The sequence below is a fragment of the Protopterus annectens genome, chromosome 3.part1 (genome assembly GCF_019279795.1).
Source record: "Protopterus annectens isolate FY-2018-M chromosome 3.part1, PAN1.0, whole genome shotgun sequence".
NCBI classification, from domain to species: Eukaryota; Metazoa; Chordata; order Ceratodontiformes; family Protopteridae; genus Protopterus; species Protopterus annectens.
The window spans coordinates 1,455,179,187-1,455,196,739 of NC_056732.1; the positions used below are offsets into that span (position 1 = coordinate 1,455,179,187).

At 44.5% G+C, this 17,553-nt stretch overlaps 1 protein-coding gene and 1 non-coding gene across 2 annotated transcripts in view; both read right to left on the reverse strand.

The window, feature by feature from the left end:
* The window catches only part of GTPBP10 (GTP binding protein 10), a 904,437-nt gene that overhangs the window by 52,128 nt on the left and 834,756 nt on the right, over positions 1-17,553 (reverse strand). The window lies entirely within an intron of this gene.
* Positions 11,564-11,717, reverse strand: LOC122798947. The gene has a single exon (XR_006364366.1). It is a non-coding gene; the product is annotated as a 5.8S ribosomal RNA (ribosomal RNA).

The window sequence follows — 17,553 nt, forward strand, 5'->3', positions numbered from 1 at the left end:
AACACTCCCACTGAACTAAACAAACAACTCGAAGTAAGATGAAAAGCAAATAAGTGGCAAATCAAGCACAAATAAAAGCAAAAAGCCACTTGCTGTACTGAGACTGGAAGGAATGAATGTAGGACACAGGTTTATCTGAAATGCAAATCTTTTTATACAAAAAAAAACATAATAGCATAACAGAATAATTAAATTACAATTCAAGTTTTTACAGACACAAACTTAAAAACACAGAAGAAATCATAGTCTCCACCATAACATTATATATGTTTTCTAGCTTTCATCCTTCTATCCTTAAGAAAGCACTTAATAATCACCTCATTTAAACCAAGTCAGCTTATAGCTTGATCCGCCACGTTTTTTTTCTCGATAAAGTTCTTACACCCCTCCCTTTTATCTACTGGTACTTGTTCCAACACAAAAAAAGAGAAATTTGCTAAAATTCATACATGCAGTATTGTGCTTGTACAAAGCATTATTAGGATTCTTAATTTTTAAGGCATAAATATGCTCTTTTATCCTTTATTGAAGTCTGGAGGTCATACCTATGTAAAAGGCTTCACATCCCATGCATATACTGATATAAACAATGTCAGTAGAAGTACAAGTGAACCTCCCACTGGCTGTCAGTACAATGTTACCATGTAGTAACATAATATAACTACCCTCATGTATGCATCTGCAGGCAGTGCAGAACCCCCCAGTCTCAGTACAGCAAGTTGCTTTTTGCTTTTACTTAAATAAACAACTCAAAGGACAAAATGTCTACCAAAGCAAAATTTGAGGTAAATTGGCCAAGGACAACCACAAGGCATTCTTTAGCTATGTCCACAACCTCAAAGGCAATACACAATTGTGTGCAGAGCTCATTGTGAGTGGAGCCACCTACACTGAGCCAGAAGACATAACAAACCTCCTGGTTGATAAATTCAGCTTCAACTTTACCCCCCCCCCCCCAACCTTCCCTCAGAAAATACCATCAAATATAAGTCTCCCTGCTATTACTAGGGAGCAGGTCCTTGATGCTCTCTTTAAGGCCAAGAACACTGCATCAATAGGCCCAGACAATACCCAGGATGCCTTCTAAATAGATTGCAAAATGACATACCAGGCCCTCTGGAATTGCTATACAACTGTAGTCTTCAAACAAGTTTCATGTCTCATGAATGGAGAACAGCAACAGTCAACCCTCTGCATAAAGGCGGGCCATCTACTGACCCATAAGTCTCACTAGTCTTATATGTAAAGCCATAGAAAGAATCATCATGGAAATGATCAATAATGATATAGTAAAGCCTCCAGATACTGGACCCAACCCAGTTTGGTTTCAACAAGGGCAGGTCAAGCCTACTCAACCTGATGGACTTCTTTGAGAAGGTCATCAAAGCAATTCATGAGGGCAAAATGGTTCACACTGCCTACCCGACCTGACCAAAGCATTTCACATAACATCCCACTCGGGCATTGTTGACAAACTCAAGCGGTTAGGCACAAACCCATATGTCACCTGGTGGATAGCCAACTGGCTCACCAGACAGGACTCAAGAAGTTAGAATTGGGTAGCCCACCTCTACAAAGAGGCCAGTCATAAGTGTAGTCCCCTCAGGGATTGGTCTTTGGACCACAAATTTTAGGCATTTACTTCTCTGAAGTCAAGGCCAATGTCAGTGGTCTCTGGCTGACCAAATTTGCATATGATTGCAAATTAGGAGCTGTCACTGAATCTCACACTGACACAAATGTTCTCCAGGAAGGGCTGACACAGAAAAACAACTGGTGTGAGAGCCATGGACTAAAACTAAATGCCAAGAAAAGCATAAGAGTATCCTTAAGGAAGTCATCCATCCCTGGTAACCAACAACACCCCTTAGAGCTGACCCAGTAGTCAGGGACTTGGGGGCACACATAGACAGTAATCTAGCCTTTGATCATCACGTGCCTACAGTAGTGAGGCAATCATTCCATGTTGCACAACTTATAGACAAAGTTATGGCATCTAGGTCCAAAGTCATTGTTCCACTGTATTTAGCATTCACCAGACCTATCACTGTATGTACCTAACCAGGCATGTCCAATAACTGGAACGTCCACAGAGGTTCCTCACTAAAAAATACAGGGTCTAAGTAAAATGTCCGATGCAGACTGCCTCAAGGCCCTATCCCTGTATTCTGTCTCTTACATGCTGTTGAGGTGAGATCTATGCCTGGCATACAGAGCACTGTCAGACACCACTCTGACGGACCTCCTCCATATCCACAAAACAAACAGCACTAGAATTACCTGTTCTAAAAACTTAAACCTTGCCTGTGATATAAACAGGACCTGCTGGACCGACAGGTATGGATCCCAGAGATTACCCAGTCTCGGGAACAGGCTCCCCATCCATGTGAAGCAGAAATCCTCCCTAACCCAATTTGAGTGTAACAAGGACAACTGGATGGGGAACAGGAAATGCATCACTGGCTTGGCACCTATGTCTCTAATGGACAAAGGCGTCCTGTAAATGGTTGATCTCCCAGGCCCCATGCTTGTAAATGTTTCAGCTCCCAAGCCCATGCTTACACTTATCCAGGGAACCAGAACTTGTCAGAGATTTGGGATGCAAGGCTAGGCTTAAAAATGCCCTTGTGGTCATTAGCCTAGTAAACACCTATGAGCCTATGAAAAGGTGTCCTGGAGGGCAGCCAGAACTGGCAACAGCAGAAGGCTTAGAAGACTCCATCTGGAGAAGCTCACAGTACATTTTCTGAATATCAGAGACTTGAGAGCAATCCCATTTAAATTCCATCATAAGGGCAACAGTATCCCCAAAGGAGAATAGCAACAGAATCCTCTTCCTCTGAGCCATAGTCTACGGGGGAAAGGCTTTGAGAAGGGTAAGCCAGAGACTCTTCACCAGAGTCCAGATCCTCATCTGATGAGTCTAGTTCTCTGGGTCTTTTAGGGGGGGGTGGAAGACCTGGGAGGGGCAGGCACAGGCACACCTTGAGGAGGCTTTAAAGCCATTAAAGCATTAAATAACCCCTCCCCAGAGTAAAATACTGCCGTTCAAGTTGATGATCTTTAACTACAGGGGAAATATACTTGTTTTTCTGCTTCTTTTTATGAGGAATGTCCGCACAAAATACCCTTGGAGGGTCAGACCCTTGGCAACACTCAAGTCAGATCTTCTCCCTAACCTAGATCTTTAGAATTCCCCCTCCATCACTCGGAAAAAATCCACTGAGGTTCCCCTTCAACATCTTTAGCAGATGTTTGTAAAGCCTCCAAGAATGTGCAGAAAGTCAGATCCATCCCAGCCTCAGACAGGGTTGTGGCACGGAAATCCGAGCCAACCAACAGATAATTATGTGGGCTTTCACTAGCGTTAAGAGAGACATCCTGGAGCAGCTGATTAGTGGCTATATCAAACCAATGATTTTTGGCCTTTTTCTTGGCTGACAAGCAACCTTGGGACAAGAAGATTCGGCCATAGCACCATGAGCCAACAGCGTAGGACGTTGGTTTTCAAAGGTAAAGAGGAGAGACAACTACATAGGGTCTAAAGGACAAAAGCCTGGCAGACATAACACTGTATGTTCATGGGAAGCACCCAAATAGAAAATACACTGGTCATGAAGGTCTTTATAGGGAATCTGCATCCCATTAATTAATTATTTTGCTAATTATAATTATTTAATTAGTTTGCTCTTTGGAGTGGTCAACCCAGCCACTGGGGATGCACAAGCCAATGCATTTCTGTGTGCCGGTCTCAAGCCCGGATAAATGGGAAAGGCTGCGTCAGGAAGGGCATCCGGTGTAAAACTTTTGCCAAATTACATATGTGGACAACAATACAGATTTCCATACCGGATCAGTAGAGGCTCGGGTTAACAACGACCGCCACCAGTACTGTTAGCCAACAGGGTGTTGGCGGAAATTGGGCTACTGTTGGCCAAAGGAGAAGAAGAGGGGAAAGACATGCCCGAAGGCAGGAAGAGGGGGACAAAGGTTAGGAGGGTAGTAGTGAGGGTAGAAACTTTGGCAGTATGACTGGTATAGGGAGAGAGCTACCTGAAATGATGGAGAGAAGGAAGGTTGATATATTGTGCATGCAAGAGACCAGATGGAAGGAGAGTTAAGGCCAGGTGTATAGGAGGCGGGTTAAAATTGTTTTATCATGGTGTGGATGGGAGGAGAAATGGGGTAGGGGTTATCCTGAAGGAACAGTATGCCAAAAGTGTTTTGGAGGTGAATAGAGTGATGTTTATGAAGCTGGAAATTAATGGTGTAATGATGAATGTTGTTAGTGGATATGCTCCCCAAGTTGGGTGTGTGATGAATGAAAAAGAAAAATTTTGGAGGGAGTTGGATGAAGTGGTGGTGAGTGCACCCAAGGGTGACAGACTGGTGATTGGAGTGGATTTCAATGGGCATGTTGGTGAAGGGAACAGAGGGGACTGAGGAAGTGATGGGCAGGTATGGTGTTAAGGAGAGGAATGCAGAATGTCAGATGGTAGTGGAATTTGCGAAAAGGATGGACATGACTGTGGTGAATACATATTTTAAGAAGAGAGGAGCATAGGGTGGAGAAAGATGCACACAGGTGGATTATATCCTATGCTGGAGGGCCAGTCTGAAGGAGATTGGAGACTGTAAAGTGTCAATAGGGGAAAGTGTAGTTAAGCAGCACAGAATGGTGGTCTGCAGGATGATGTTGGTGATTAAGAGGAGTAGGAGGAGTGTGACAGCAGTGCCAAGGATCAAAAGGTTGAAGCTGAAAAAGGATGATTGTAAGGTGGAGTTCAGGGAAAAGTTAAGACAGGCAATGGGGGCAGTGAAGAGTTAGCGAATAGCTGGGTAACTACAGCAGAACTGGTAAGGGAGACAGCTACAAAGGTGTTTGATGTGACATCTAGACAGAGGAAGGAGGACAAGGAGACCTGGTGGTGGAATAAGGAAGTACATGAGACTATACAGAGGAAGAGGCTGGCGAAGAAGAAGAAGTGGGATTGTCAGAGAGATGAAGAAAGTAGACAGCATGGCAAAGAGTGAGGTGGCGAAGGCTAAGGATAAGGCATACAGAGAGTTGTATGAAAGGTTGGACACTAAGGAGGGAGAAAATGACCAGTACCGATTGGCTAGACATAGGGGGATTGAGCTGGAAAAGATGTGCAGCAGGTAAGGGTGACAAAGGATAATGAGGGAAATGTACTCTCAAGTGAGGGGAGTGTGTTGAGAAGATGGAAAGAGTACTTTGAGGGGATGATGAATGAAGAGAATGAGAGAGAAAGAAGGCTGGATGATGTGGGGATAGTGAAACAGATTAGCAAGAAGGAAGTAAGGACAGCTATGAAAAGGACGAAGAATGGAAAGGCTGTTGGTCCAGACAACATACAGTGGAAGCATGGAGGTGCTTAGGAGAAATGGCAGTGGAGTTTTTAACCAGACTAATGAAATCTTGGAAAGTGAGAGGATGCCTAAGGAGTGTAGAAAAAGTGTTTTGGTACCGATTTTTAAGAATAAGGGTGATATTCAGAGCTGTAGTAACTACAGAGGGATAAAATTGATCAGTCCAAGCATGAAGTTATGGGAAAGAGTAGTGGAAGCTAGGTTAAGAACGGAGGTGATGATTAGTGATCAGCAGTATGGTTTCTTGGCTGGAAAGAGCACTACAGATGCAATGTTTGCTCTGAGAGTGTTGATGGAGAAATATAGAGAAGGTCAGAAGGAGTTGCATTGTGTCTTTGTGAAATTATAGAAAGCATATGACAGGGTGCCTAGAGAGAAGTTGTGGTATTGTATGAGGAAGTCAGGAGTGGCAGAGAACTATGTAAGAGTGGTACAGGATATGTACGAGGGTAGTGTGACAGTGGTGAGGTCTGCAGTGGGAGTGATGGGTGCATTTAAGGTGGAGGTGGGATTACATCAAGGATCAGATCTGATCCCTTTCTTATTTGCAATGGTGATGGACAGATTGACAGACAAGATCAGACAGGAGGCCCAGTGGACTATGATGTTTGCAGATGGCATTGTGATCTGCAGTGAGAGTAGAGACAAGGTTGAGGAGACCCTAGAGATGTGGAAATATGCTCTAGAGAGGAGAGGAATGATGGTCAGCAGGACTAAGACAGAATATATGTGTGTGAATGAGAGGGAGGATAGAGGAATGGTGAGGATGCAGGGAGTGGAGATGGTGAAGGTGGATGAGTTTAAATACTTGGGATCAACAGTTCAGAGTAATGGTGAGTGTGGAAGAGAGGTGAAGAAGACAGTACAGGCAGAGTGGAATGGGTGGAGAAGAGTGTCAGGAGTGATTTGTGATAGATGGGTACCAGTAACAGTGAAAGGGAAGGTCTACAAGAAGGTAGTGAGACCAGCTATGTTATATGGCCTGGAGACGGTGGCATTGGCAAAAAGGCAGGAGTCAGAGCTGGACGTGGCAGAGTTAAAGATGTTAAGATTTGCAGTAGGTGTGATGAGGGTAGACAGGATTAGGAATATTTATATTAGAGGGTCAGCTCAGGCTGGATGGTTTGGAGACAAAGCCAGAGAGGTGAGATTGCGTTGGTTTGGACATGTGCTGACAAGGGATGCTGGGTACATTTGGAAAAGGATCCTAAGGATGGAGCTGCCAGCTAAGAGGAAGGCCTAAGATGAGGTTTACGGATGTGGTGAAAGAGGACATGCAGGTGGTTGGTGTGACAGAGCAAGATACAGAGGACAGGAAGAAATGGAAATAGATGATCTGCTGTGGCAACCCCTAATGGGAACAGCCGAAAGAGAAGAAGTTGTTCTTTGGATTGGTCAATGAATGGTACTGTATTTGAATGGGATGTTTTTCCTTCTGGTTTTATTCTGATGAAGTTAGGATGAAAGTGCACAATCCTACTGAATTACACAGATTTTGTTTTACAAATTTTGCTTTTATCTAGTAGCCTCTCTGACTTGTGGCCATGTGTTCAGAGAGAACTATATGAACCTTTTTGAGTTACAAGCTTTGGTTTAGGTTAAATGGCTTTTGTTTGGTTTGTGAATCTGAATCCCACACTGACATTTTCCCTTTCTGGATGACATGACCCCCAACAGCACTAAATAAACAAGAAAGATAAGGGGAAACCTCAATGGGGCACTTATCTGAAACACGGCTTATTAACCAGCACAGCAGAAAGGCATTCAGATCAATGTTCAATGATTGTGTTCGGACTGGCAGGAAAGAAGTTCTAAGTGTGTGCGTCCGTGCGTCACGTTATGCCCTATGCCTTTTGCAGGGAGCATGCATGTAATGTATGGCACCTATAACTACTAGAGGCTTTGGTATGCTGGATGGGCTTTGAGCTATCCTTGACAGAAGATCCCTTGGGTGAAGAATACTGCAATAGTGATATAGAAGACATACTTGCAAACACACAAACAGAGTTAAGGAAAGCATGCTCTCTGTATTTTACTGGCAGGGCATAAATGACCAAAAATAAATCAAATCATGTAAACTTTTAAATAATATTGTCTTAATTTCAAAAGAAAAGACATTCTGAAAGACTTTGCTGGTCCTGTAAGGCATCTGATAAGTAGGCATCCTTTGATCCCAGAGGATCATATTTGCGCCTCTACTGGACTGACTCATGTAGCATCTTCTGTGGCAGATGCTGGTCTGTTATCACAGGCACAGAGGGCTCTCTTACTCATTGCTCTCCTTGCCAAAGTGGTTTCATACACAGTGAGAGCTTCCTCCTCTTCCCGTTTCCAAGCATACTTGTCTAAGGCGAGAGAATACCAAGTGTTCATGCTGATGGAGAGAGCACTGAGGTCATGCTTGGATATGTCCTTGTAGCGCAATTTGGTTTGCCCTTTCGGGCTCATTCCAGACTCCAGATGTCCAAAAATGAGGTATTTCGGTATTTGGCCATCAGTCATGCATGAGACATGACCCCACCAGTGTATACATCTCTGTTTCAGGAGGATGAAATGGAGGTGGTGCATGTTCTCTCAAGCACTGTGTTGTCGGGGATCTTGTCCTGCCATCAGATACAAAGTATGCACCTAAGGCAATGCATATGGAATACATTGAGCGGCTGCTCCTGTATTGCTCACAGAGTCCATGTTTCACTGGCATACATTAATGTGCTCAAAACACAGGTTGTGTAAACGTGCACCCTGGTGTACACAGTGAGCTTATTATTGGCCCATACTGTCTTCACCAGCCTGGAAAATGTGAAAGCTTTTCCAATGTTCTTGTTGATCCTGCTATCAAGCAACAAGTTGTCAGAGATTGTAGTGCCTAGGTACACAAACCCCTGGATAATCTACAGCTCATAGTCACTCACCCTGACTGATGGTTCATTGTCCACATTTTGGCCATCACGTAGGTCTTCTTTAAACTGATTGTGAGGCCAAATTCCATAAACGTCTGCAAAGTGAGTCACAAGTGACTGAATTTCTTGCTGAATATGAGCCACAACAGCTGCATCATCAGCAAACAGGAACTCCCTTAGATGCTTCCTAAGCACTCTGTTCTTCAAACTAAGCCTCAGCAGTTTGAAGAGGCTGCCATCCATTCTGGTTTGGAGTAAGATGCCCTCTGTAGAAGTTCTGAAATTTCAAAAAACTAAAAAGAAGATACCAAACAGTGCTGGAGCCACTACACACTACTGGTTCACTCCACTGAGAATCTTAAAAGGTTCATATGTCAATCTGTTATACGTGACTGGTCCCCTTCATGCCTTCATGGAAGACCCTGATAATACTAAGCAGTGCTGGAGGGCAATGAATCTTTGCCAGAATCTCAAACAAACATTTCCTACTTATGAAGTTGAATGCCTTGTTCATATCAATGAAGGCAATTATACAGAGGTTTGTTCTGCTCTCTGCAGTTTTCTTGTAGTTGCCTAACAGAGAAAACCACATTTACAGTAGGCCATTCAGCTCTCAACCCACACTAAGGCTCAGGGTAAACTTTCTCTGCAAGAACATGGAGCCTCTCCAGCACACCACATGCAAACAGCTTCCCCATGGTACAGAGAAGGGAGATTCAGTGATCATTGTTACAATCACTTTTATGACCCTTACAGATAGTAACTAAGCTAGCTTCCTTCATATCTTGAAGTACACTACCTTCTCTTCAGCATTGGAGATCACGGTCACATTTAAGGATTTCTGAGGGAATACCATCTTTCCCAGGGGCTTTTCCAGAAGACAGTGCTTTTAAGTTGAGTTCCTCCATGATGGCTCATCACTGAGTTCAGTCACAGTTAGCAGAGACTGGATGGCATTCACGGCTCTCTGTAGCTATGGTCTCTCAGGCATACAGCTGTGAGAAGTGTTCCACTCAGCGTTCCATCTGCTTGGTTCTGTCCTTCAAGACCTCACCTGTGGCCGACTTAAGTGGGGCAATCTTCCTTTGTGATGGACCAATGGCTTGCTTGATCCCATGGCACATTCTTCTCATGTTACCAGTGTCTGCAACCTGCTGAACCTTGAAGCAAAGTTGCAGCCAATAATCACTTGCACACCACTGAGCTACCTGCTGCACTTGACTGCAAACACACTGGACTGCCTGCAAGTTCTTCTCATTAGGAGAGAAACTGTATGCAGCTACTGCCTGTCTCTTCTTCTCAATTAGGGGTGTCAGCACTTCAGTGTGGGCTTCAAACCAATCAACATACTTGATTATCTTCTTCCCAGAGACAGATATTGCTGCGTTACAGATAGAATTTTCAGTTGTTTCAAAGGCTGTCATAGCCAGGGATGGTAGTGGGGATAAGTTTCCACTATCTATAAAGTGCTCCTGTGGCATATGTCTCTAATAGTCTCTGACAACCCAAGTCCAGCTCCTGGCCTTCATGTGTGGCTTAGTTTCTAAGCTTGGCAAAACCATCTGTATTAACAGGAGAAGGGGCAAAGGTGGGTGACTGGTGCCTTAAAACCAGCTGCTTCGGGCAGGTGAGGTCTGTCAGTCTGCGAAGGCAGCCCATCTAGGAGAAGGTAAACTCTGATTTAAAACCTCTGCTACTTTGCAGCAACACCTAGTCATGATGAAGACTTCAGCAGTAAACCCAAAGGAAAAATCCAGAGATGGAACACCGAAGGTAGTTTAAGGTTTTAATTGACCTCACTCTGGCAGCTCCTCCAGCAAAACTGATGCTAAGTTGTACTGGTCTTGCTTTTCCCCCTGGATTACATCAGTGGCATGGAGAGGGATAACCTGCTGCTGGGCTTCAGCTGTTTCCTCAAAATTCACTTGGCCTAGGCCTCAGTGACACAACATGGGAAGCAGCAGTTAAAATTAATAAGCCAATGCACTCAGCTATTGTAGAGTGAGGCACCAGGGGCTGCTTTTGATGATTGGCAGGATCCTTTGATCTCAATGGGCTCTACTTGCTCCACTGGATGTGTGGGGCTTAGAGAACCTTGTTTTTTGCTACTGCAACTCCTTTCTTAGCTTATTTGTTAGTCAACCAGTATTTCTTCCTAGCCTAGTCTGTATTTTCTATCTCCCACTTTTTCCTGCACACTTTCTTTCGTTTGATGTGTTGTTAACCATACATCTGGAAAAACAAAAAAGCAACAAAATAAACCACCAGACGACCAGTTGACAGTCCCACTGGGAGCTGGGGGACCACAGGCCCCACTGCGAGGGCAGGGGTGGGTGCAGTGGCAGTTGTCTCCCATGACCCCGGGACAAGGCAACAGTTGATGCTGTAGGCTGTAACACTCCACTAGAGGGGGATCTGCCATCCCAAGGGGAGATGAATTCTTCAGGAGGAAAGCAGGGACCTCACCTGTTTACCTCTGAATGGTTTCATGCCCTCTTGAACTCGCTCTTCAAGGTTCTTTTCAACTTTCCTTACAGTACTTGTCAGCTACTGGTCTTGTGCTGGTGTTTAGCATTAGATGGAGTTTATCACCCACTTTGAGCTGCATTCACAAACAACCCGACTCTGGGCAAACCTGATGTTGGTGTGCTGGGAGCAGCTACTGGCCAAACACCATCCATGGGCTAAGCCTCGATCACAAGGACTTGGGTCCCCTGGGTGGCACCAAGTTGATGGACTTCTGTACGCCACATTTCCCTGTGTCTGTCGCTGGGACAGGGATTCGGCACTGAGCTCTTAACTCCCCATTACTGAGGGAATCCTGGTTAGTTTCTTTTCCTCCACATAGTAATTTGCTTAAATTCGTTGGGTCACCACATTTGATCAGAGGTTGTGTTCAGAGCATGGTCATGGGGGGGGGGGTTACAGGGATGGATGGGCAAGCTGCCCTTCCTCTGACCTGCACCCACTCCCTGTGACAGACTCTGGGTGGTGGTGAAGGGCCAATGCCACCCCGTTGCATGGGAACCAGGTGGACGGACATCTGGCTGCACAACTAAGGAGCAGCCTTCAGGGGTAGAACAGATGCACGCTGTTGCCCTCCAGTCCACAGTGAAGACAGGCTTCCCTGCTCAGGATGGCAGAGACTCCTCTTCTCTGTCTGCGTCTTGCCCTGGGGAATGGAGGGAGAGCCTATGATGGGCTTCCTCGATACCCCAGATGCACCCTCGCTGGGGGGGGGGGACAGCCCCTGGGGGCGATGGAAGGCATGCCGACCCTCAGACAGGTGTGGCCCCAGGAATAACCCAGGGCCACAAAGTGCGTTCAAAGTGCCGATGATCAATGTGTCCTGCAATTCACATTAGTTCTCTCAGCTAGATGCATTCTTCCTCAATGCACAAGCCGAATGATCCACCTCTCAGAGTTGTAATGGTCTTCTCTGTTGCTGTCGGCATCACTGCTTAGTTGGTATCGCACCGAGAGACAAGCAGACTGGGCACATGGAACATAAGGATGATTACTTCAGGCATTCCAAAGACATGCGTCTGGAGCGTTTCTCCTTGGGCCTCCACTGAAAATAGGCTCTCTCCTAGTCAGATTTTCCCTGTCAACAAATGTTAAATAAAAAAATTATGGAAGATACAGAACATCAGTGATGCTTGGAAGACAGCAGTCATTAACAATGAGCTAAGCAGATTACAGAAAGGCAGTGTGGCTCTCCAGGAAAAATAGCTGTCATCATATGGATGTCCCAAGAAGAAGGACTTTTCTTTTTCCGGTAAGAAAAGCTTCCAGAAGAGACTAGGGAACATGATATTGGTTTCGCAATCAGAAACAACCTTGTTGGTTCAGTCATACCAACAAATATGGGAAATGCGAGACTGCTGAAAATTCAGCTACAAACACCAGTGGCCATGGTCAACATCTTCAGCATCTATGCTCCTACTTGCACTTCTACCCAGGAAGTCAAGGACTAGTTCTATGATGAACTCGCCCACTTCGTTCCTCTCACAAATCTTTAGTGCAGGTCTGTAAATCCAGCAATAAAGCCAAGGATTCTCTACTCTAACTACATGTCTAAAATATGGAATTCTATCCCTCATCCCTAATGCCAACTACACTCACTCCTAAAATCAACTAAGACTCTACCTCAACGACAACTGGCTTTGTTAACGTATCTGTCCTGGTTAAACCTTTCCCCAATCTATTAGTTTCTCAACTTACTCTGCTTCTACACCTCATCCACCATATGCAATTTTCTTACTTCTTTTACTTTCCTCCTTACCCACTCCACATCTGTAATATTTCATCCTTTCCAACTTCTTTCCACTCTCTCACCTTTGCCCCCTCTCGTTTTCTTCCCACTCCCCCTTCTCCTATTTCTACTCTACTTGATACTTTCCTCACTACAGTCTCTTTCTTACATATCTTAGGCTCTTGCCTCTTTCTCACCTGATGTTCCTTTTTCATAACTTCCCTTACAGTTCAAATTTTTGCTCGTACTCCTCATCTGACTTCAACCAAATACTGTCTTGCTTGATTATTTTCTTTTACATTCTATCTGAATGTACTTTTTATGTTGTGGGTAACTATTAGTCATTATGATACACTCAAACTAGCATTCCTAAATATTTTTTGCAAATCCGTGTTGCTAATTTTTTGTATTGCAAACGGTATCTGTTGTATTTTAATATTAACTATCTTTGGAACTTTTCTCCATGGTCCTCCACTGAAAACAGGCTGCCACCCAGTTGTACTATCCCAGTAAACAAATTTTAAATAAATAAAATGTAGTGCTGCCATCAGTGACATCCCTTCCCATGAACCTTTATTCATTCTTGGTAACTTTACTGCCGGAGTTGGCATTGTCCATCACAACTGGCCATCCTTTCTGGGGCAGATCAGAATAGGAAAGATGAATGAAAACAGACAGTGTCTCATTGAATTTTGTTCCCAACATGACCTCTGCATAACCAACATCATCTTCAATGTAAAACCCTATTTTGTGGCAACACCCAAGATCAAAACATTGGCACCAACTTGACCTAGTCTTCACCAAATGCTGCAGTTTAGGTAGCACAGCGCAGACTGCGATACTGGCCACTTGCTCGTGTGTAGTAAGGTGAGAGTTCATTTGCTCTAAAAAGTGATACAGATAGTTGAGAAGAAGCAATAGATGGAATATATATTTAGCTGGGGGTGTGGTGGGCACAGCCCCCACAATACAAATTTTGATGTTATAATTATTCACTCATATGAGCGTTCGACAGATTGAGATTTTGTTTATCTGACATAGACCCGTTTTATCTAGTAGGTCCTGCAACTGCTGTCTGAAAGCATTTTTTTCTCATTATCACAACCCTGCTGTGGGGAATAGACTGAGATAATGAAAAGGCTGGAGTCTGATTGCTATGAGTCTGTCACTAATAATGATGATATCCCTCACTGTGTTCTTAAGTCTCTCTCTCACTACAATTCCCACAACATTTCTAGACTGTCCCCCTCCAGAGTAGTAGACTCTGGATCCCAAACCAAGTGGCTTTGCTGCACTGCACTTCCTTCTTGTCTCCTGGATACATATGATGTCCAGTCTCCTCCTTAAAATCATGTCATCCACTTCCAGGCTGCTTCCAGACAGTGAGTCTACCCAATGATTGTAGCAATTCTTAATTCATGTTTGGCAGGTTGATTGGTTTTACATTCCATGTAACCCAAGTTGGGCAAGTGGAAACTGGCCAGCCAGCAGCTTACTGACCCAGGGCTTTATGGCGGGCACACACTGGCTAATAGGGTCACATATTCCCCTCCCACTGTTATCATAGGTCCCTGGCATAGGTCGGAGTAGGCTGGGTCCTCAACCTACTTATCACGGGCAAATACCCATGTCCACTTTGCGGCATTAGTCAACAAGACAATCATCTAGAGCCATATTTTACACCATTGAATGGCTCATCTTGCTACAGCGCACACTCTGTGCTCCATGTTCTCCTATCACGAGGATACTGTGCACCACAGTAGATGCCCAATGTAGTTAGTTTATACAACTCTTCCCCCTACAGAGTATGCGCTGTTGTCCAGAGCGCCATTCTTTGGTAAGCTTGAGATGGAAACACTCAGCATTTTTTTTGGAGGTGGGAGGAACCCAGCAGAGCCACAGGAAGAACATCCAAACTCCAAACAGGTATTGGGTAGAAGTCAGGTTTGAACCTTATATCTTGTGCTTGGGAGGCAAAGACCTTAACCATTATGCCAACTGGTAACCTCACCTCCCCCACATCAACAAAAAAAGAATCTGAAGGCTGATTTGAGGACAAAAAAAAGGCAAATAAAGCCAAAGTTCAGATTCAGGATCAAAAAAGCTGAACATTCCACACAAAAAAATGACAAGCAAAGGCATATCCCCAAACCGGGGTAGGTGAGCTGGGTCCTTAGACCCTTTTCAGCAATAACTTGGGCCCATAGGGGAAGAACTGTAGTAAAAGTGCAAAATAGAACAGTGAAACAAACAGCCAAATAATCAAGAACTTCTAAGATGATACCTACTTGATCTGATGAACCTGGGTTTGCCACCCCTTGTTTTTTTTCCGGACTATCCGGAAATCAAATTGATTCTCCGGTAGTCTGGAAAAAGTACAGTTTTGTACCTACCATAAATGTAGATGTCCGATAGATATGCAACTGCAGTCCTGACATATGGGTTGTCCTGCCTCAGGCAGCCCTTCGGTCGGCCGGATTCCAAAGTCTGGGTCCGGCGTCGGCTGATGTCGCCTCTTCCCCGACGTCAGAGCGGCTGGGGTATAAAAGCATCAGCCGACGCCATCTTCTTCAGTGTTTCTTGCCCCAGATGCCAGGTGCCCTCCAAGGAAGGCTAAATTTAGAGAATGGATAAAAATTCCAGACATGCACAACAGTAATAAACAGATACACCATAACAGATATCCCCAGCTAATTTGAAAAAGGGGGAGTGGACCCAAAAAAAGAGAATTACAGAGGGGTAGGAGGGAGGGAAAATCTGACTGCAGTTGCATATCTATCGGACATCTACATTTATGGTAGGTACAAAACTGTACTATGTCCTTAAAGAATGCAACTGCAGTCCTGACATATGGGTTGAATACCATAGCCAAGCTGGGGATGGTAGGATCTAAGATAAGGATGGTGTAGCTAAAATGCCCTGCAGGACTGCAGAAGCAAAGCCTGCTCGGGATCTGGAATATAAAGGCAGGTTGTAATGTTCGGAAAATGTATGCACGGAGCTCCATGTAGCAGCTTCTAGAATGTCCTTTGTAGCTACCCCTCTTAGAAAGGCTGTGGAGGTGGCTGTAGCTCTGGTGGAGTGTGGCCTGATATTGGCTGACACACCTTTTCCATGGAAAGAGTAGCAGAATCTGATGCAGTCTCCAATCCATTTTGAAATTGTTTGTTTGGAAATTGCCTTTCCTTGTACTCTAGCAGCGTAAGCTACAAATGGTTGGTCAGAATTTCTGTTGGCCTTTGTTCTGTCCAAGTAGTAGCGCAATTGTCTGTGTATGTCCAAAGTGTGCAGAAGCTTGTGCAGAAGCTTTTCTCCTTTATTTTGAGGATTGGGAAAGAAAGTAGGCAGGTGAATTGCTTGATTTAGAGAAACCCTGGATATCACTTTTGGCATGAATAAAGGATTGGTTCTTAAAGAGACTCTGCCCTGATGGAAAATGAGAAATGGAGGTACTGCCATGAGGGCCTGTATCTCCGAGACTCTTCTTGCTGAAGTAATTGCCAACAGGAAAACTGTTTTCCAGGAGAGAAATTGCAATTCTGAAGATGCTGCTGGCTCAAAAGGAGGAAGAGTTAATTTTTCCAAGACGAAGTTGAGGTCTCATGCAGGCACTGGTGGTTTTCTTGGAGGTTTGATATTCTTTATCCCTCTTAGAAACTGTCTTAGCAAAGGATGTGAAAACACAGGTGGATCACAGTTGTATTTTGCTGAAATTGCTGAAGCGTGTATTTTTATGGAAGAATACTAAAGGCCATTGTGAAGCATTTCTGCCAAGTATTCTAGTATCTGTAGGATGCTCATTACTGATGCATCCTGACCCTTGTTGGCATTCCAGATGCTGAATCTCTTCCATTTGGCTGAATAAGTTTTTCTGGTGGAAGGCCTGCGTGCTTCCAGTAAGATCTCTTGAACTTTTTTGGAGAGAGAGATATGGGGAGAAGTCATGGAACCCTCCAAGCTGTCAGTTGCAATGTTTGCAGGTTGGGATGAACAGTCCTGTAATTGTGCTGAGTTATAAGCAGAGGCCATTGAGGCAGGGGCCACGGCTTGGTGCGAGTTATACTCCTTAGTAATGGATACCAGTGCTGTCTTGGTCAGTCTGGAGCTATCAAAATGCCTTTTGGTTGTTCTGCTTTGATCTTCAGTAACACCTTCGTCATTAATGGTAGAGGTGGGAATGCATAGATTGTTAGAGAATTCCAGCTGAAGGAGAGAGCATCCATTCTCCAGGCTTGAGGATGGTGTGTCCTTGAGCAGAACTTCTTCAGATGATGATTGAGGTGTGAGGCAAAGAGATCTATGTCCGGCCTTCCCCATGCATGAGTTATTTGTGAAAAAATGTCTGGATGCAACATCCATTCGTGCGGGTCCATAATGTCTCTGCTTAGACTGTCCGCCAGAACATTGTCCTTGCCTGGAACAAACTGGGATTGCAACTGTATGTTCAGTTTCAGGGACTTTTCCCAAAGAGTCACTGTTAGTCTGCAGAGGGGGTAAGAATGGGTGCCTCCCTGTTTGTTTATGTACCACATAACAGTGGTGTTGTCTGTCTTTATTAGCAGATGACCTTGCTGAAGAAATTTTCCGAAGGCCTCGATTGCATGAATCACTGCCAACATCTCTTTTTGATTGATGTGTAGATGCAATTCCCGGGGTGCCCATTGCCCTTGAATGCATCTGCCCTCCATGTGCGCCCCCCATCCATGATCTGAGGTGTCTGTTGTAATGGCTTGGCTTGCTTGAGGTTTGTTGAAAGACATGCCTTTGTTTAGCTGGCTTGCTTGTGCCCACCACAAAAATTCCTTTTGTAGACATGGAATGAGTGGAATAATTGCTTCTAAGTTGTGGCTGTGTTGAGACCATAAACTTTTTAGGTACCATTGTAGTTTTCTCATGTGTAGTCTTGCCAGTGGAATCAGAAGAATGCAAGATGCCATGAAACCCAGGGCCTGCAGGATTTTCCTTGCAGTCATCTGGGTGTGCTTTGCTAGGCTTTTGAAGTAATCT